Source organism: Asparagus officinalis, chromosome 7 (genome assembly GCF_001876935.1).
Source record: "Asparagus officinalis chromosome 7, Aspof.V1, whole genome shotgun sequence".
Taxonomy (NCBI): Eukaryota; Viridiplantae; Streptophyta; class Magnoliopsida; order Asparagales; family Asparagaceae; genus Asparagus; species Asparagus officinalis.
The window spans coordinates 6,386,975-6,408,839 of NC_033800.1; the positions used below are offsets into that span (position 1 = coordinate 6,386,975).

At 36.7% G+C, this 21,865-nt stretch overlaps 1 long non-coding RNA gene across 2 annotated transcripts; it reads left to right on the plus strand.

Annotated features, from left to right (window-relative positions):
- On the plus strand, positions 805–5,225 carry LOC109851069. Of its 2 annotated transcripts, none has more exons than XR_002249666.1 (3): positions 805–882; positions 967–1,035; positions 5,192–5,225. It is a non-coding gene; the product is annotated as an uncharacterized LOC109851069 (long non-coding RNA). The 2 variants fall into 2 exon arrangements; XR_002249667.1 differs by lacking the exon at positions 5,192–5,225 and adding an exon at positions 2,029–2,261.

Sequence of the window (21,865 nt, forward strand, 5' to 3'; positions counted from 1 at the left end):
TTTCGACGCTGAATTGTTGATGTGTTCTTCCTGCAAAGATGGATGATGAAAGATGAAAGCTTCATAGAAGATGGTTAGGATGGTTTTTAATGAACTGTTGTCGTGTTCTTCATGTGAAGATGGAAGATCAAAGCTTGATAGAAGATGGAAGTAAGTTACAGAGAGCGGGAAGTTAGTTAGAGAGAGAAATGGGGAAGTGAAAGGACGTGTTGTATTTTTTGTTTTAATCATTATCTCCAGTTTCCAACGTTGCCAGCCACCATTGTAGTGAATCGTTCCAATTTTACCATTTTCACATTAATTTTTACAGCTGATGTGTATTAGATTTGTGTATATTTTTAATTCTGCCATCAAAATGTAGGCCATTGGATTAAATAGATTGGAGGGTTAAGATTGGTTTTTAGTTCTCTAGGTTTTTATTAGAATATATATATATATATATATATATATATATATCGCCCTCCCCCGCCTCTCCCGCCTCCGCCGCCTCGACTTCATCCGGTGCGCCCTCCTGTCCCAGATCTCCGACCCCACGTCCCTCAAATCAGAGGGCTTCTTCACCCGGATCCTCTTCCACTACGCCTCCGGCCTCCTCGACGACGCCGTCCGCCTCTTCCACCAGATCCCCAACCCCACCCAGCTCTCCTTCTGCGCCCTCCTCACCGCCCTACTCAACAACAGGGGTGAGTGCTGATTGCTTGTTTTCTTTTTAAATTAGGGTTTCAGTGTTTGATTTGGGTTTGTCGATTTCTAGGGTTTGTTGGATCAACAGTTTAATCAGCTACTAATGCTGGAAGAGGACGAGGGTGAATTCCTTGTTGAGGTGATTAAGCTGTTTTGTGATGATTCTAAGAGGATGATCTCAGAGCTGAGCAGCTTGATGTAAGTTTGTGGGTAATTTTGGTATGAAGTTGTTGATTTTTGTTAATTTTTTTGGATTTTATGTTTGTGAATTTATGTGTGCAGAGATCAGCCAGTTGTGGACTTCCAGAACGTGGGTTCTTTCGTTCATCAGCTGAAAGGGAGCAGCTCAAGGTTTTATCTGTTTTCTTGTTAAATTGTTTACTTTGTGTTGCTGATGATTAATTGAGTTTGTACGATAGACTGGTACCTACCTTTGATGGTTTCTTAATGCTCAATTATGGATATATCTTTATGTATAGCCACATATACAGGTGTATGAGGGGATGTTTGGCTCTAAGATTTGTATTTTGGATTTATGGCAATGTTGTATTTCTAAGATTTGTATTTTTAGCTTTATGTTTGGTTTGTAGGGTAGTGGAATGAAAGTTAGCTTTGAAAAGAGAATCAAAGAATTCTTGTGTATTTGTAAAGAAATAGATAAAAGCAGAAAAGGATTTTTGGGCCCGCTTATTATGTATGTTGTATTTAAAAAGGAATATATTAGTATTTTTACTTTTTTATTTTTTCGAATATTTAAGAGTTACATTTTTTCTTCTTCATATTTTCTGAATTTTAGTAATTTGTTTTGTATTATTAGGATGTAGCGGGACCACATTTAACAAATCCTTCCAAAATCCTCTCATTTTCTCAGGATTTCTAACAATACGATCTCCAATGAGGCGATGGTGATTTGCCGCCAATCACCTCAATGGTTTTGGTTATTGGTTAACATGTTAGCCTCAAGTTTCAGGAAATCTATGCTTTATTATAGAAAGAGGAGTAAATAGTTTGTTAGATTCTCATTGTTCTTCAATGCATTGAAGAAACATGGGATATGCTACCTCTGCAATATAAGGATACATATGAAAGGCCACAAAAACTTTTTTTAATTATATATATATATATAGGGTTTGATTAAGTTCAATTTGGGTTTTTCAAAATTTGGCTTCATTTTTCTCTCTCTTTCCTCTGTCAAAAAAATTAGAGATTTGAATATTCTTTAATTTTATGATACACATAGAAATCAAGAAATGTTTTTGTTCATTCTCACTATGTGAAATTATGATCTTCTTATGCGTAGTCCATTTGGCCATGAGTGATAAATTTCTACCATTTTTATTGCAGGTAATTGTCTCCAATCTGAATGGATTCAGTTGCTGATACTTATGGAATACCATATAGAATTTAGAGGTTTTTTCCTTCTCCTTTTTTTCTTCGACTTCCATTGCAATTTTCCCCAAAAAAATCATTTTAATTATGTAGCTTTTTTCGTTAATGTTGATGCTTAGCATCTTGTGTTATTATGATTTAAGTTCTTTAAGATTGTTGATAATTGCCTTTAGATAGAATTGTTACCGTTGTGTCTAATTTTCTACATTTAGCATACTTTTGTCATCTTTGTCTTTATATTTATATATCTTTCAATTAGGTCAATTTTTGCCCCTTTTGGTTATGAACCTTTATTTTAGTTGTGTTACCTAAATTGTTTTATTTAATATTTTTATGTCGAGGTTTGTCATCTTTGTATTGAACTTTGTCACCATTAGCTATAAATTGTTACCTTTATGTCATAGTTTGTTATCTTTAGTTATTAAATGTTACATTCACTTCTAATTTGTTATAGCTATTACCTTTCTATTTAACATGTTACCTTTAGCATAATTTTTATGCTTATTACCTTTCAATTTTATTATTGCTAAGTCGAAGTATGCCACCATTAGCTATGAACTTTTTGGTTAATTGTTTTATCTTTATTAATTATTGTTATTTTTGTGTCGATGTTTGTTACTTTTTTTATATTTGTTACCTTTAGCTATGAATTGGCACATTCATGTCTAACTTGTTATCTTTAGTGTAACTTTGTTATCTTTATTTATGCCACCTTCAGATTTTGTTATCTTTAGGTTGCAGGTTGTCACCTTTAATCATGAACCTTTCGCTTAATTACCTTTGTTTTTAATTTGTTGCGTTAACACTAGCAATATAACAATAGTTTGTCATCCTTTTTTTGAATTTTGCCACCTTTAGTTATGCACTGTTACCTTTATGTTGAAGTTTGTTATGTGCAGCTATTAATCTTTATATTTGTTTTAAACATTGTTACCTTGGTTGTGAAGCATTACATTTCTATTTAATATATCTCGCAACCTTTAGAATAATTTTATTTTCTTTATTCTTTTTTTCGTTATTTATCTTCATCAATTGTCACCTTTAGCTATGATTTTTTCGGTTAATTGTGTTATGTTAATTTATTATTGTTACCTTCATGTCGAAGTTCCTTGCCTTTAGATGTTAGATGTTTCATTTATTTTTGATCTTTGTTACCTTTAGTTATGAATTGTTACCTTTGTGTCTAAATTATTAGAATAAATTTGTTATTTTCCATTTTTGTTATATTTATTTTTAATCTTTGTTATTTTATTCAATACCTTTGTGTCAAAAGTTGTTACCTTTATTTATTTATTAAATGTTGCATTTATTCAATAACTTTGTGTCAAATTCACTACATTTAGCAAATTTTTTCATTTTAATTTTTGTTAAATTTATTTTCAATCCTTATTATTTTTATTTTATACCTTTGCGTCAAAGTTAAGTTACATTTTTTTTATTAAATGTCACATTAATTTTTAATCTTTGTTTCCTTTGCCTATGAATTTTATCTTGGTGTCTAACTTGATACCTTCAGCATAATTTTGTTATTCTAATTTTTATTGCATTTATTTTTAATCTTCGTGTTTCGTCCAAACTTATTCTTCATATGGTAAGCATTAAGTGTCAAATCTTTTTATGGATTTTGACTGTTGACAAGAACAAAGAAGCTTGGTGTCACGAAGATCAAGTAGCTGCATTCACAATATGCTTTTGATGCAATTTAGCTTTGACATTTTGCATTTGCACAGTTGCCCGTAAATTATTAGAGCCTTGCTCGTCCTCCTATCAATATAATTTTATGATGAAATTTGAGCCTAACCATTAATAAAGATATGCATGGTTGTTTTGAGATACTATCTTCGACTGGATCATTTGCAATAACTAAATACAATGGTGTGCGTTTGTTTGTTTCTTGCAAGGGATAAGAAGAGGTTTAATTTGCAATAACTAAATACAATGGCCGTGTGGTTGGTTTGTTTCTTGCATCACTTCCTTTCCAGGTAAATTAAACATCTTCTTATCCCTTGAATTGTTATGTTAACATATAAAGATTGCTGCTTTCTTTCTTTAAGCATTGACTTTTATTGTTCATGCAAATATTATTGAATCCATATTTGAATAGATATTGAATTAGTTTGAGTGGATCATGGTTAGTGTGTTTAGTTATGTGGGTAACAAATATGTTAGTACATTATGGTAAAAATGTCGTAAAAGGATCATTCATATACCCAAATAAAATAAGTTGAGATTAAGGATAAATTAATTGATGTGTGATTCTTTAGTGTTTGATATATTTATCAAATTTCCAACAACATTTACCTTTCTATCCATATTTTATATATCCTTTGTAACTTAGGCCACGCCAAGTTCTAGAAAGAGGAGGTTTAAAAGACTTAACGGGAATCAATTCCAAATGGTCTTGGGATTGTCTCTTGCATCTCAAGAAAAGCCAGACTTAAACCTCAAACGAGCCAAGATCGAAGAAGTATAGACTAAACAACAAGATTCATGTATTTATATTATTTTTATCTACTATATTGTCTATTCTATGAATCAAGTACTTAAAAAATTTTCAAGGGGAAAAGAGATGGGACTCAATGAGGAATTGGATTGCCCAGATGAAGGGCCTAGAAGCATAGCATCACTTTTAGGCCTAGCACTGTGTGAATTAGAGGATCGTTATGCATCTGCAATTTGCTTTGAACAAAACTTTCATTCCTTGTACATATATTTGTTGATAACTAACTATTATGATTATTGAGGTGAAGTCCTTTCAATGAAATCCTTTCACAATTTCTTAAAAACAGTTATAAGATTTTCGTAAAGATGAGCAAAGATGGCATGGCTTGATCAATTTAGCTCTTTGGTAGCTGAAATGAGATCGATATTCGTTCTGTTTGTAGTAAAGTTCAGTCCTTTTTTCTCTGTTGCAGGAATTTCATGAGGGTTTTGGTAAAAATTCCTAACTACTAAAATTAGATTGAATTACTTTATCTCGGGTTTAGTTCGATCCTTCAATCTCTGCAGGTTAAAGCACTAATTCCAATTTATGTGCCTCTTTTTTTTTTTGTTCTAAAGACTTCAGAATTGTTTCGGTTGACGTTGTTCTCCTTTTCTTTTTATATATTTTATTTAGTGGAGGAGTTAGGATGTGGAGAAGATTGAAGAGGATAAGCTCACTCAAGAGTCGACTCCTATCTTAGGTACCCCTCATGGTCTGAAAACTAGGGTTTTCTCTAATTGACTGCAAAATTTTAGATTTTAATTGATGTTCTATCGAATTTTAGATATTTGTCCTGGTAACTGAATACCCTTCATAATTAATTGACTGCAAAAGACTATGAGTTCTCTTCTTAATGGCTCTTCTTTCATGCAAGCAAGAAAATGAGGATGGATCACTGCATTGAGAGGGCACACATTTGGCGGCGGCACAAATGTGTTCAGGCTTTCTATGAGAGATTAAAAGAGATTGTTTTAATTTTTCCTCCAGCCCTAGGAATGTTTGTTTATAGTTGTTTAATTGAAAATATTTTCTTGCTTCTTTGTTTAAATCCACGAGTATTATCGGCAACATCCTTCTACACAAGTTGTAGATGTGACCAAGAAGTTTAGTGGATGTCTAAGGAAAAGTTGTTAAATTTAGTTGTGAGGTATGCAAATTCTATAATACTACTAAAGAAAATTATTACAATGTTGAAAAAATTTGTAGTTTACAAAATTGAATGTTGCATTAACTGGTTATAAACTGTTACTATGTATGAAAATCTTTTTGTAGTTTTTTAAATTGAATGTTGCATTATATGGTTATAAATTGGAAACTAAAACTAAATGTCAAATGCTTACTTATGAGTCTTGGCACATATGACAACTAACCCTATAGTCTATGATAAGCATGAATGTTTAGGGGGAAAACTCTGTCTTTCTTCGATGATGCACGTGTATTTCAATGTCTGGTAAACTGGGGTATACTCTTGGTTAATTAACAAACAACTGAATTGGAAGAAAAAGAAAAGAAAATAATCAAAGTTAAATTATCTTATTAATTCAGGCCCACTTAATGTTCCTCAATACTAAGTCTATTTTCATGTGTAATAACAGGGCTTCACATACTCTACACGATATGCTGTAACCTCTATGGGCCAGTCCATCCACATGTAAAGACAAAGCTGCTAATGAAGGCATGGTCAATGCAATTACAACTTAATAAAAACAATACCAAAGAATACATGTAAATAACATGGTCCAGTCGCAACAAAAAAAAGTAACAGAAAGGTTTGAACTGAAGCATCAAGGCCTAGATTTCACACGTAATGAACTGCATTCAAGTTATGTGGTTTTTTTCCCACACATGACAAAGAAATATCCTTGACAAACTTGTTGATCAGTTGAGTTGAGTTCTGGTATTTTACAGACAGAAACCGTTAAAAAAATACTCAAATAAATCAAACTACAAAAGAAAATCATCATGCCAGTGTGCGCTTACCACAAGCAATCCTTGCTTTAGCCCTCGACTATGTGCAATGGCTGCACGCGGTCCAGTTTCTAGACTGCAGTTGTTGCCGCGGACTGTTGTTGCTTGTTTTTATGGACAAACTTATTTATACTTTGTAGTATGTAGTATACTATGCGATGCTTGAGACTTTACTTGTTTGAGCCAATTATTTTACCATTATGTCAAGAAATCATGTGCATCTTCTTTAAATTATGGTAAGTTAATTGTCGTTCCTAAAGTTGTTTGATATAATGCCGTTCCTAAAGTTTTCTTGTTTGTTTATAGTAATTTACATCTGATTTGAGGTGAAAATTTCATCTTGCGCTTAAAATGGATGTGACTGCATCTTTACTTGGTTTGAGTTAGTCTTAGGAGACTTGTTCTTTCTTGTTTACCACCAAGCTTGTAACGAACCAAGCGATTGGATTAACATCTTTCAACCATTTTTTTCCTTGTGACTGCCAAGCTTTAATGAATCAAAGATTATTGTTTCTGATTGATATCTTGATATTACAAATTAGTTCTCATGGTTCAAAAAAAAGACTGTGACTGACCACATTCAAGTCATTGGAGAAGGATATGCTTGTATGGCATGATATGAGCAAAGCACGGTCTTCAATAACACTACATATACTATTCCACTGGTACCAGACAACACTTACATATGTAATTGCACTCTCTTTGTTTTGCCTCTATGATGCATAACATTTGACTACTGGGGTATACTATATGCTAATAAGATGTTATTTAGGATCTACCATGAAGCTTCGGCTTCATTTATATTCAAGTGTAAGAAACGTCAAATGTTTGATCTAGGAACGAGCCTAAAGCTGAAATAGTTGACAATCAATCAATCTCTCTAATTTAATAATATAGCTCAATCTGCAAAATCTTGAGTTTCTGACAGCAGATTGCTCACAATAGCAAAAGGGGCCTTCTACATAGTTGACAATCATGAGCAAATGTTTGATCTAGGAAATGATAAGTATATATGTTTCTGGTCTTTAACCCGCAAAATGTTATTGAGAGCTCAAAATGTCAATGCTGTGCAAGAGTTTTACCTATTCTGGTCTTTAACCTGCAAAATTCGTAAAAAGTTAGGGCAACAGTGTCGTTGGATTAAGTGCTAGGTTTGGTTCATCCTTGCCTAGCCATGCTTCTAAAGCTTTAAAAACATCTGCTGTTCTTGCAAATCCTTTCAACTGCTGTACTAAATTATCCATGAAGGTCTACCTTACTTTTCTTTGAAAATATATGCTTATTTTCAAATGCAAACTACAATATCTCCCCTATCTTCTCTACTCTGATGTTGCTTATCTATTTGTAAATTCAGTTTCATGAGGCGTTTTTGTGAGGAATTATTAGATTTATGTATTTTACGTCTTTATCTATATCAACGTTTCATTTAATTTTTACTGGTTGTTGCTTTAACTATTAGCTTTTTAATTGGTTGATGGCTGATAACTGCCTACCCCTAAAAAATATATGCCAAAGAAAGGGGAAAAAAAAAGGAAGAACGAAAGAAGTAAAGGTTGCCCCTTTGATAGTGTTTCTTTCAAATGTCTATTTTTCTTTTGCCCATTCAATCAACAATATTGGATACTATCCGGGGGTAATGGAACAGTGACTTATAAACTCAGCTATCTGTAACAATGTACTCGACTTTGTCATAGTATTAAACCTACCACTTGTTGTTGCGACTGTTATACTACCTAACTTGGTTACTAAGCTTGGTCACATTTGTACTAGATACGATATGAATATGTTCATATATTGGCTAAATTATTTACATTCAATAAATTTATTCAAAATTTTTTCGTAATTAAAATTTTATTTTAAATTATATTTAAAGATTTCACCACTTGCATTGCACGTGCAGTCATACTAGTTAGTATAAAAATTTAAGAAGTACAGACCGCAGTTTCAAAAACTAAGGTGGGCTAAATTGATGGTGAAACTGAATCCAAGAGTTTTCTCACTGACAATACAATAAATCAAACAATAATTAGCAGTCAAGAAATATAGCAAACGTTCTACTTCTCAGTCGTTTTGTTCTATGTTAATTACTTGAGGTTTAAGGAAGCTTCAAGCATTGACTGCCCTTTTTTTCTGCACGCGATAGAGATTGCAATGTAGAGGTAATCCAAGGAGCTATCATACATGAGATTTAGGAGAATGGTTAAACTCATTAACTAGGGATGCAAAAGAATATTAGTACCCGCGAATATGTGAGCCCTCCTCCTAACTATTCACAATTCTTCATTAGGAAATATTACGATGAGGAGAGGATCCCAATTCGATTTTAATACATATATATATAATGAAATACCCGGGTTTGCATACTCCAAATATATGTCATTGTGTCAAACATACAATTGAAATTATTTTTTATTATTAGATTAATTATGCATTTAAAGTTAATTTTAATGATCCATAGATCTAATAATTAGCTTTTCATATGTGCTGAATATATTAATGGGCTCTCTTGCTAATAAACATGGCATGTAAGTTTCAATTTTATTTGTATTCCTCATATATGCTTTTATTCTTATATATTTGTATTTGATATGTCATATATATATGAATATGAGTTTTTTTGTTCCGAGACATACTTATAATAGACAAATTATAATAGACAAAGCTGATACAAATATAGTAAGTAGCATATCTCTTCAATATATATCTAATCCTTTGTACCCTCTAGTTAAACCATTTGGTGCCATTTGACAACAGGTTAAATGAAGGGTTAAGGAGACTAACCCCTTTTTAACCCGCCAAACACAAAAAATCTATACAAGGGTTAAAGTGAATTAACTCTCTATAGTTTGCCAAACATAAAAAATATAGAAGGGTTAAGCTAACCATTCTGGATGGATTAAAATAAGTTAATCCTTAAAATGAGGGGTTTACTAATAATCCTATTTAGAAGGATTAAGTTAACCCGACCCTTTATTTATAAAGAAAATAATCAAAATCCTTTTTATTCCCAAATACTAAAAATCATCACGAGGGCTAAAGCAAAACTTATTTAACATGTTAATAGCTTAGTCATTCGGGTTGTCGGATGAGTTAACTACATTAATTATTCTTCTTAATCCCTCTCCTTTAACACTTTACCAAACGAGTCCTTTAAGTGAAAAAAATGGCTAGCTCGTTAGTTAAGAATTTAACCCTTGTGCTCTTTCTTAGTGTTTATAAATGGAGAGCATCATTACTTATTTCTTAATGAATGAAGGGGTTATTTTTTTTAATCCGTCCAGATGGGTGAATTGTTGTGTGCAGCGGAAATTTCGACAGCACCTCTGGTGCTCAACAAGAGAGTAGATCTTAACTAAATCCCTGTTTCATAAAGAAAACAAGAACCGAAAGTAAAATATCTCAATAAAGTGGGATATCAGCTCTTCCTCTCATCGGTTCTAGGACTGACCTATCGAGGGAACCTAAACTCTCTATTACAAATCACGGTACGAACAATCAATTTTAACGTGGTTTGGCAAGTTGCCCACGTTCACGGGACAAAGAAGGGGGAGATCTACTATTAGAGAAAGAGAATACAAATGGGTTTACAATCACACAACTTACACCCTTAAACTCACTCTCAAATCTCTCACAAAACAGCCAAAAGAGCCTCTGTTTTTCCTATTGCACGTAGCCCAAGAAAACCCCTACGATTTTCTTTTCCTCTGCCTGCACCCTGCTCTTGCACGCCACCCAACCTTACACACAGCCTCTGAAAACTCTCCTCTGCCAAAAAAAAAAAAACAACAGCCAAAAAAGACTCCTTGCCTTAAAACCCAAAACCCTAGGTATAGATAGCTATTTATATAGCTTCGGCAGGCTTTTCACGCGGTTTGCAGCTCAAAGAATCTTCTCACGCGGTTTGCTATTCACGCGGTTTGCAGCCACGTTCGTGGATGTGTAGCTCCCATGAGAACTTCACACGGCTTTGCACGTGGTTTGCAGCCACGTTCGTGGATGAGTGGCCCCCACGAGAACTTCACGCGGCTTTGCACGCAGTTTGCAGTCGTGTTCGTGGATGAGTGGCCTCCACAAGAACCCACGCATTCACAATTCTCTACCTCGATGAAGTTTTTTCAAAACTGAGCCGACACTAAAGCATCACAATATCCCACTTGTTGTGTCCAGTACGCTGTGAAGTTAATTCACGACAATGAACTCAATCCACAACAAGTCAAAAACCTAAATGAAAATACGAACAAACTCCAAATGTCGATGTCTACTCACAAAATCGGCTGTATCATAAATGATTGCCTACGTATCCTCTTGCCCAAGGAATCAAGCCTTCACGTAGTTCACTCAATGGGCTCCAAAGGCCCTTAATCTAATAGAAGAGTTCATAACCCTCCTCCAATATCATTAACTCTATGGCTGATAGCATCTCTAATGGCCTTAAAGTGTAACAAATCAAACACCTCCACCTGAGGTGAACCAATGGCCATATCCAAACTACATCTATCAGCTGTACTTGAATCAAAACCTAACTTATCATCTTTATCTAAAACTAATTGATCCACAAACCGTGTCACCTTAGCTGGAATCCTAAATAATACAAAATGATCTGGAGAATGTGGAGTAATATCCACCCAATATGAAGTAGCATCACTCTCTACCTGTTGTGATACCTCTATGATCTGTCCAAAACTCTTTACCTGCTGAGAGTCAATAAGCTCCCTCATCGAAGCCTCATCCAATATGACATTACTAGACTAAATATCCAATTAAGGTTTACCTCCAATCACAGTAGTTGATAACTCTTTAATAGGATGATCCAAATATGTCGAACCCTCAGTCCAGAAACTCATTTGCAGACCATTGCTTGACAACAAACACCGATCCTCCTCCAGCAAGACACGGTTCTAAAAATTTGCCACCCTATCTAGTTACCCCAAGATTTCCTTTCCAACAAAGAGTCTCAAAATACCGTGAGCTCGGCTCCAATACAAAAATAGGTCCCTCTTGTACCTCCCACCAAAACCAGAATGACTTACCTTCACCTTTCTGTCTATCATAAACTTCTTCAATCTGTTGGATACTACTAGGACTTTATCCAAAGGAGATTTGGTTGTAACCCAAACACGCCTAGAACAGCTACCAATAAAGGAAACCAAATATCTATCACCTCCCAATGATGCCTCCTTGGAAGGCCCCAGAACATCCGTGTGAACTCCACCTAAAAGACCCTTAGTGCGGTGAATAGAGGTACCAAACTTCACATCGGTCTTCTTGCTCACATCAAAGTGTTCACTAGACTTCAAATTGAAGGTCTGTGAACCCATCTCCAAATCGATACTGGAATGACCAAGCCCCAAATGCCGCAGTCTAGTCGAATCAACAGAAGTCGCCAGCTCTCCACCTGTCACTGTATTTTCAATCAAATAATACATGTTATTCCTCCTGACGCCCTTCATCATAATCAAAGAGTCTTCCATGATCTCGAGAACCATGTCCTTAACACGAACCTTCAGACCCTTTCCAACCAATGCTCCAATTGAGATCAAGTTCTTCCTCAAGGAAGGAACATATCTCACATCATATAACTCTCTAACAGTCCCGTCAAACATCTTAATACGAATTCTTCCTATCCCAAGGATCTGGCATGCACGATTGTCTCCCATGTACACCACACCACTATCTAGTTTCTCAAAACTGGAGAACCATTCTCTTCTAGGGCACACATGATAGGTCGTACCACTATCCAACATCCACTCAGATTCCTTCGAATAGCTACCTGTAGGACTGATAGAAAGCGAATAAATAGAAGTATCAGAAATATTACCATTCGATATAATGATATTTGCTTCTGATGATGGTTGCTTTCCTTTTCCCTTCTGCTTATTCTTCATCCATTCGTCGAGCTTTGGATAATCTTTTTTCCAATCTTTTTTCCAATGATCAGTCTCCTTGCACCAAGCATACTGATCTTTTCCAACTGTAAGATGCCCTACTCTAGCATGTGACTTCTAATTTTTTCAGTTTGGATTCTTTCCTCTTGCGACCAATGCCTCCGCTACCAGCTCAACTAAAGCCTCCTTATCCTTCTTTCGAAGCTGATAGTTCACAAGTGCAGCGGTGAGCTCACTATACGAAAGGGACGCCTTCCTATTAATTAGGGTAAGAACAAATGTCTCGTATTTCTCATCCGGTAAGGAACTCAACAACAACAACACCTTATCCTCATCTTCAATCATAACATCCACATTCGTCAAATCCACAAGAAGCTTTGTGTAGTGGTTCATGTGATCACTAATGGAGGTTCCTTTCTTTAATTGGAAGCGATAAAGCCTATTCTTCAAATGCAAGCGATTTTTCACACTCTTGATCAAATACTTGCTCTCAAGGGTCTCCCATATATTCTTTGCAGAAGTCTCATTCATCACATCATACTTCAAATCTTGTGTTAGACAAGACCTAATAATACCACACGATGTCCGATACATCTTCTTCTAAACATTCTCTTCAATATCATTTGGCTTGCCATCCAACTCTAAAGTGTCTTCCAAATTTTGCGCGTTCAGTGTATCCAAAACTTCGCATCGCCGAAGTCCAAAGTTATTCGTGTCATTAAATTTCTCCACGTCTATTTTTGTAGAGTGAATATTCAAACTTTGAATGGTCTTCACATCAGAAGCACCACCCTTAACACCTTCTTTCCCTGCCATATTTCTCAACACACCAGCAACCAATGCGGAGCAAACTAAAGAATAAATCCAAACTTAAGAAAGAGCCTTTACCAAAAAGATCCCACCTTTAACTCCAATTGAAACCATACTCGAGCTTCCAAAGTGATCTACTCCTCCAAGTTGCCCAAGCGTAGCCCGATCTCTAATACCACTTGTTGTGCGCAGCAGAAATTTCGGCAGCACCTCTGGTGCTCAACAAGAGAGTAGATCTTAACTAAATCCCTGTTTCACAAAGAAAACAATGACCAAAAGTAAAATATCTCAACAAAGTGGGATATCAGCTCTTCCTCTCATCAGTTCTAAGACTGACCTATCGAGGGAACCTAAACTCTTTACTACAAATCACGACATGAACAATTAATTTTAACGTGGTTCGACAAGTTGTCTACGTCCACGGGGCAAAGAAGTGGGAGATCTACTATTAGAGAAAGAGAATACAAATGGGTTTATAATCACACAAATTAAACTCTCAAACTAACTCTCAAATCTCTCACAAAACAGCCAAAGGAGCCTCTGTTTTTCCTGTTGCACGCAGCCCAAGAAAACCCCTGTGATTTTTCTTTTCCTCTGCCTGCACCCTGCTCTTTCACGCGCCCAACCTTGCACACAGCCTCTGAAAACTCTCCTCTGCCGAAAAAAACAACACCTGAAAAAGACTCCTTGCCTCAAAACCCAAAACCCTAGGTATAGATAGCTATATATATAGCTTCAGCAGGCTTTTCACGCGGTTTGCAGCTCAAAGAATCTTCTCACGCGGTTTGCTGTTCACGCGGTTTGCAGCCACGTTCGTAGATGTGTGGCCCCCACAAGAACATCACACGGCTTTGCACGCGGTTTGCAGCCACGTTAGTGGATGAGTGGCTCTCACGAGAACTTTATGCGGCTTTGCACACGGTTTGCAGCCTCGTTCGTGGATGAGTGGCCCCCACGAGAACCCACGCGTTCACATGAATTAGTAAATTCGATCCTAATTTTGAGGGGTTAACTCATTTAAACCCTTTAATCTTCTCATAATTGTTCGAGTTTCAAAAGTCAAGATGTACTAGCTCATTTTAACCCGTCGTCAAGGAGCACAACAACCACGAGTCATATGTTCACATAGTTGTACAAGCTTTCTAGATAGCTATTCTTTGGTAATCTATGTGGTCTGAATATAGAAAAGGGTCACGTGCTAATATGTTTCTACTTGTTAATTAGTTGAAGATTCACGGTGTATCTCTAAAGTCTGGTAGCTAATTAACAGACACCTGTCCATATATAGGAGTTTGTCCACATTGAACGTGAACTCGAACTATAATAAAATAAGCTTCATGCATGCCACCCTGTATACAAGAATTAATGTATAACACGTGTTCATATTGGCCTAACAATTTATAAGTGAGGCTGCTATATATGACAACATATATGGTTGGTATTCAAAGACGATTCATTAATTTGACAATGTGACTTTTACCAAAAAGATGCATGGCTTGGAATATAAAGTTTAAAGTAGCTACAAAAGCATTAAATTTTAGTAGTTTTCATAAGGTAAAAATGTGACATTGGCTAGCCTACAGGGTATCTACTTGTATTGTGTAAAAAGCCTCTACGTACAGGATTGACAAACGAAGTCGGTCTATGACTGGTAACAATTTTGCGTGGATTTGTACTCTTTTTGTTGAATCTAGAAAGACAACAACAGTTGCTCTATTTTCTAAAGTACTGGAAGGTTCAGAGAAGAAAGACCACCCCCAACATTTGTAGAGGTCCGATGTGGATATTTTGACTCGACTATTAATTGTTTAGAGTCGTCTCTGGGGGAGGAAAAATTAAAGAAGGATATGAACATGATATTTCGTTTAATGACGATGACGTACATAATAAGTAACTTTTGTTTGATGATGCCATCGTGACGATCAACTGTATATGATCCACATAAATTCAAGAAAATAGATCAAAGAGAAACTGCGGCACGTGAAATAATTTTCCCTAGCCGGGTATAGGAGGAGCCACGGCTTGTCCGTGTAATTTAATGAATTATTAATTAATTGTTGAAATTGAAACTTAAGTAATTTTAGATCATTTTCGATTTGCTCAAGGCTTCTGGAACGGAGCGCATTCAGCGCCCAACTGACCATCCAACTATGCCAACAGCTTCGGTGCTTCATGGCATCTTCTGTAAATAGAAAAGCCTAAAATCTAGCTCTCTAATCCACAATTTAAGGGATTATGCGGTTGATAGGCCCTCCACACCTACATTTGTAAATATGTTGAACTTAGAGGGTAGTTTTGGAGTTGAAAACATCATAGAAAAGGATAAAACTAATATTTGAGAAGGGTTAGTTTTCTTCAACTAATTTCTCACTTCATCTTTAACAAAATCTATTTTGGCCGTATTCTATCATATTAGATTTCTCTCTTCTATTTTTCTTCCATATTTATGACAAAAAACTGGTATTATAATGCAAAGTTGTGTTTAAAATAGATATTATTGTTCTTGCTTTTAGTCATATTGTATAAAATTATGCATAGCATGCATATGTCAATTCCTTTCTTTCATTATAAAGAGGAATAAAATTAACCGTCGATTGTAAAATTACACTTTTATTTATATGTTCACTGAAAAGATTTAGAACTAAGTCAGGGGATCTTTTTGTGAAAACGGTGAAGAAATTGTGAAAAACATGAAGAAAAACCCAAAACAGACTCCACCACACCCTGGTGTGGTGTCTGCCATGGGTGTGACAGAATCTGCCCTGTCTGCCATGGGTGTGGTCTGCGCCACATCCTGGTGTGACAGAATCTGCCCTGTCTATCATGGGTGTGGTCTGCGCCATACCCTGGTGTGGTAGAATCTGTCCTGTCTGCCATGGGTGTGGTCTGCGCCACACCCTGGTGTGGCAGACTCGTTTTTAGAATCCTCCTTTGTTTGGGAATCCTCCTTTGTTTGGGATTGTGTTTTATTATAAATAGGACCACGTTTTTAGGGTTTCTTAAGGAGAGAAAAGAGAGAATTAGCATTGTTTTGAGCACTTTGTGAGGGAGATATTGTGAGGGAGTTGAGAGCTTTGGTTAGGGTTATACTTGAGTGATTTTGTGAGTTGTAACCCGTTGTATTTCTCCTTTATATAGTGAAATCTCCCCATCCTCTCCCCGTGGACGTAGGCAATTGCCGAACCACGTAAATCCTTGTGTTTGGTTTGATTTATGTCGTATTTTGGTGAATTGCACTCTTGATTTGGTTTGGTTTTCTTCTCTCATCACTCACCGACTCGTTTGGTTGTCGAGCACGCTTCCGTACGGCGCGCAACAAGTGGTATCAGAGCTCGGGCTACGCTTGGGCTATTTGGAGGAGTAGATCAATTTGGAGGCTCGTCTAGGGCTTCGTTTGGTGATAAAGGTAGGATCTTTTGGTAAAAACTCTATCTTTTTAGTTTTGGATCTATTCTTCGTTCGTTGGTGCGTTGAGAAAGGATGTCGGGGAAAGAAGGTGCTTCGGGTGTTGAGGGTGGTGCTTCTGGCACGAAGACCATTCAGAGTTTGAATATCCACTCTATGAAGATAGATGTGGAGAAGTTTAATGGCACAAACAATTTTGGATTATGGAAATATGAGGTTTTGGATGCGCTGAACACGCAGAATTTGGAGGATACATTGGAGTTAGATGGCAAGCCAGATGAGATTGAAGAGAAGGTTTGGAAGAAAATGAATCGAACGACGTGTGGTGTGATTAGGTCTTGTTTGACTCAAGATCTAAAATATGATGTGATGAATGAGACTTCTGCAAAGAAGATTTGGGAGATTCTCAAAAGCAAGTATTTGACAAAGAGTGTGGAAAATCGCTTGCATTTGAAGATGAGGCTTTATCATTTCCAATTGAAGAAGGGAACCTCCATTAGAGATCACATGAACCACTACACTAAGCTTCTTGTGGATTTGGCGAATGTGGATATCGTGATTGAAGATGAGGACAAGGCGTTGTTGTTATTGAGTTCCTTACCCGACGAGGAATATGAGACATTTGTTTTTACTCTGATTAATGGGAAGGCATCACTTTCGTATAGTGAGGTCACTGCTGCACTTGTGAATTATCAGCTTCAAAAGAAGGATAAGGAGGCTTCAGTTGAGCCGGTAGCAGAGGCGTTGGTCGCAAGAGGGAAGAATCTGAACCGAAAGAATTGGAAGTCACAGTCTAGAGTAGGGCATCCTACAATTGGAAAAGATCAGTGTGCTTGGTGCAAGGAGGCTGGTCATTGGAAGAAAGACTGCCCAAAGCTCGACGAATGGATGAAGAATAAGCAGAAGGGAAAAGGGAAGCAACCATCATCAGAAGCAAACATCGTATCGGATGGTAATAATTCTGACTCTTCTATTTATTCGCTTTCTATCAGTCCTACAGATAGCTATTCGGAGGAATCTGAATGGATGTTGGATAGTGGTGTGACCTATCATGTGTGCCCTAGAAGGGAATGGTTCTCTAGTTTTGAGAAGCTGGATAGTGGTGTGGTGTACATGGCTGATAACCATACATGCCAGATCCTTGGGATAGGAAGAATTCACATAAAAATATTTGACGGGACTGTTAGAGAGTTAAATGATGTGAGATATATTCCTTCTTTGAGGAAGAACTTGATCTCGATTGGAGCTTTGGTTGGAGAGGGTCTGAATGTTCAAATTGAGGACATGGTTCTCAAGATTGTGGAAGACTCTCGAATTGTGATGAAGGGCGTCAGGAGGAATAACCTGTATTACTTGACTGGAGGTATAGTGGCAGGTGGAGAGCTGACGACTTCTATTGATTCGACTAGACTGCGACATTTAAGGCTTGGCCATTCCAGTATTGATTCCTCGCATAAATTGAAAGAGGGTGTAAAGACCTGCAATTTAAAGTCCAGTGAACATGTTGATGTGAGCAAGAAGACCAAGATGAAGTTTGGCACCTCTATTCACCGTGCTAAGGGTCGTTCTGGAGGAGTTCACGTGGATGTTTGGGGGCCTTCCAAGGGGGCATCATTGGGAGGTAATAGGCGTTTGGTTTCCTTTGTTGGTGACTGTTCTAGGCGTGTTTGGGTTGCAACCAAATTATCTTTGGAGAAAGTCCTAGTAGTATCTAACAGATTGAAGAAGTGTATAATAGACAGAAAGGTGAAGGTACTCCATTCTGATTTTGATGGGAGGTACAAGATGGACCTGTTTCTACATTGGAGCAGAGCTCACGGCATTTCGAGACACTTCGTTGGAAAGGAAATCTTAGGGCAGCTAGATAGGATGACAAATTTGGAGAACCGTGCCTTGCTGGAGGAGGATCGGTGTTTGTTATCAAGCAATGGTTTGCAGAAGAGTTTCTGGACCGAGGCTTCGATATATTTAGGTCATCCTATTAAAGAGTTGTTAACTACTGTGATTGGAGGTAAAACTCCATTGGAAGATAGGTTTGGTAGTATCACTTCGGTTGATACTTCGATGAGGGAGCTATTTGACTCTCAGCAGGTGAAGAGTTTTAGACAGACCTTAGATGTATCACAACGGGTGGAGTTTGATGCTACTCCACATTGGGTGAAGATTACTCCAGATCATACTGCATTATTTGGGATTCCAGCTGAGGTGACACAGCTTAGGGATCATTTGGATTTAGGTGCAGATAATGAGTTGGGTTCTGATTCGAATGCAGCTGATAGATACAGTTTGGATATGGCCATTGGTTCACCTCAGGTGGAGGTGTTTGAGGCCATTGGAGGTGCTATCAGCCGCAGAGTTGATGATATTAGAGAATGATTGCGAACTCTTCTATTGGTTTGAGGTCGTTCGCGGCCATTTGGATGAACTACGGGCGGCTTGATCCCTTGGGAGAGGGGGTACGTAGGCAACCATATTGGTGCAGCTGAGTTTGGAGAGACGATACATTGGTGCTCATGTTTGTGTCGGCTCAGTATTGAGAACACTTCGCCGAGGTGGAGAATTGTGAAAACGGCGAAGAAATTATGAAAAACATGAAGAAAAACCCAAAACAGACTCCACCACACCCTGGTGTGGTGTCTGCCATGTGTGTGACAGAATCTGTCCTGTCTGCCATGGGTGTGGTCTACGCCACACCCTGGTGTGACAGAATCTGCCCTGTCTGCCATGGGTGTGATTTGCGCCACACCCTGGTGTGGCAGACTCGTTTTTAGAATCCTCCTTTGTTTAGGAATCCTCCTTTGTTTGGAATTGTGTTTTATTATAAATAGGACCACGTTTTTTAGGGTTTCTTAAGGAGAGAAAATGAGAGAATTAGCATTGTTTTGAGCACTTTGTGAGGGAGATATTGTGAGGGAGTTGAGAGCTTTGGTTAGGGTTATACTTGAGTGATTTTGTGAGTTGTAACCCGTTGTATTTCTCCTTAATATAGTGAAATCTCCTCATCCTCTCCCCGTGAACGTAGGCAATTGCCGAACCACGTAAATCCTTGTGTTTGGTTTGATTTGTGTCGTATTTTGGTGAATTACACTCTTGATTTGGTTTGGTTTTCTTCTCTCATCACTCACCGACTCGTTTGGTTGTTGAGCATGCTTCCGCACAGCGCGCAACACTTTCTACATACTAACATTAACAATTTGATACCCCATTTACGAGAAAATATTCATTTAGAAATAAGTGTAATAAATTTTACTGATTTATATTCTTTTGTACATTGAAAAATCAAAATCTAAAAATTACACTATTATATGTTTGTTTAAACATGTATATAAGCTCCAAATTAGGCTAAACTAAATTATCAATTTTAACTAAATCTAAAATGTATACCATGTGTATTGCACGTGTGCAATTCACCTAGTAAACAATTATCAATTTTAACTAAATCTAAAATGTATACCATGTGTATTGCACGTGTGCAATTCACCTAGTAAACATGAAATAAGGAAGGTGGGTGAAGTGGTTATGGACAGAGAAATAATAAGATAGGAATTGAAAAGAAAAGGACAAACACACTCTTTTTTTTAAGCCCAAAATTTTAATTTTCCATCCATTTAAAAATTATAAAAATTCTTATTTTCGGAGCACCAAAGCATAACTCTCCAATTATTTACATCATAAATACTAGCTTTACAGCACGTGCAAATGCACGTGAAACATTGTCAACAGAATTTTGAAAAATAGAAGTATTGTGTATCACAAATTGGCGGATGATTTAAGAAAAATTATCCTGAAAGCCCTTTAGATAACATCGATATATAAGAAGGCTTTTCATATTTTATCTCCACAACATTAATTTAGTTTTTGTAAGCTAGGTATATAGATATATATTTTTTTGGTCAATGAAAAAAGATTTTATTCATCACCAAATTTAGAAATGAGAGTGCAACAAGAACTACCGGAAAAAAACTCTGGCAATCAAAATCTGAAACCCACAAACTAATTACAATTTTCCTTTTTTTCTCTCTCAAGTGCTTAGGAATATCTTCATTTAGAACTTTTAAGAGTAATGCAATCTTCACTTCTTTGACAAGTTGATCAGGACTGCGGGTTTTCTGCTGAAAAATCCTCATATTTCTTTCCTTCCATATCCAGTAGACAGCCCCAGAAAATGCCATTCTTTTTAGCTTCTTCATATACCCAAAACCCCTCAAGTTGTTGCTGTACCATCCCAATACATTATCCCAACTACAAGATCTCCATGAAAACTCTAACCATGCCATCAGTTTGTTCTAGACATAAAAAGAGTACCGGCACTCAAAAAACAGGTGATTTCTAGACTCTAGATGATTAACAGTATCAGCACATAGGATACACTGATTGATATCCAGCATACCCATGCTACCTAACCTGTCCTTAGTCAGAAGCCTCGATAGAACTGCAAGCCATAGGATTATTGAATGGTTGGGGTAATGCAAGCCTCCCCACATTGTATTCGCCCAGGGTGTAGTAACTGCAGATTGAGAAATAGCATTGTAGACAGATGAAATTTTAATTCTATCATTATTGTGACAGTTAGCGATGATTCTATGAAGATTATTCACATTCCCAAATCTGCTCATTGCCATATCTCTCACCTTTAGAATTTGTCTCCACATCCAAGAATCACTTCTCTTCGGTTGTACTTGCTAGATATCTTGATGTTTTAAGTAGTTTCCATGCACACATTTTATCCACAAGAAGTCCTTTTTTGAGTGTATCATCCATAACATTTTGATAGCTACAGCATAATTCCACATTTTAGCAGAGAATAGACCCAATCCACCTAACTTTTTAACCTTACAAACCTCTGCCCAGGAGGCAAGGTGGATTTTTCTCCCCCACAAGAAAGCAGAACATAGCATATCAATTTTCTCTAGTACCTTGATCGGCATAATATAATTACTTGTCCAATATATTTGAATCCCCAAGATAACAGTCTTGATTAGTTGGATTCTCCCAGCATAAGACAAGTTCTTCTTGTATTGCCAGTTTTGAAGTTGGTCTGATATTTTTGAGATCAAAGATGAGCAGTCCAGAAAAGAAAGCCTTTTAGAAACTAAAGGCATTCCTAAATATCTCATAGGCAAAGAACCCTCTAGGAAGTTTAAGTATGTGCATATCTGTGCCTTTGAATTTTCTTCAATTCCACTCAAGAGAACAGAGCTTTTGCAAGAGTTAGCCTCTAACCCAGATACTCTACTGA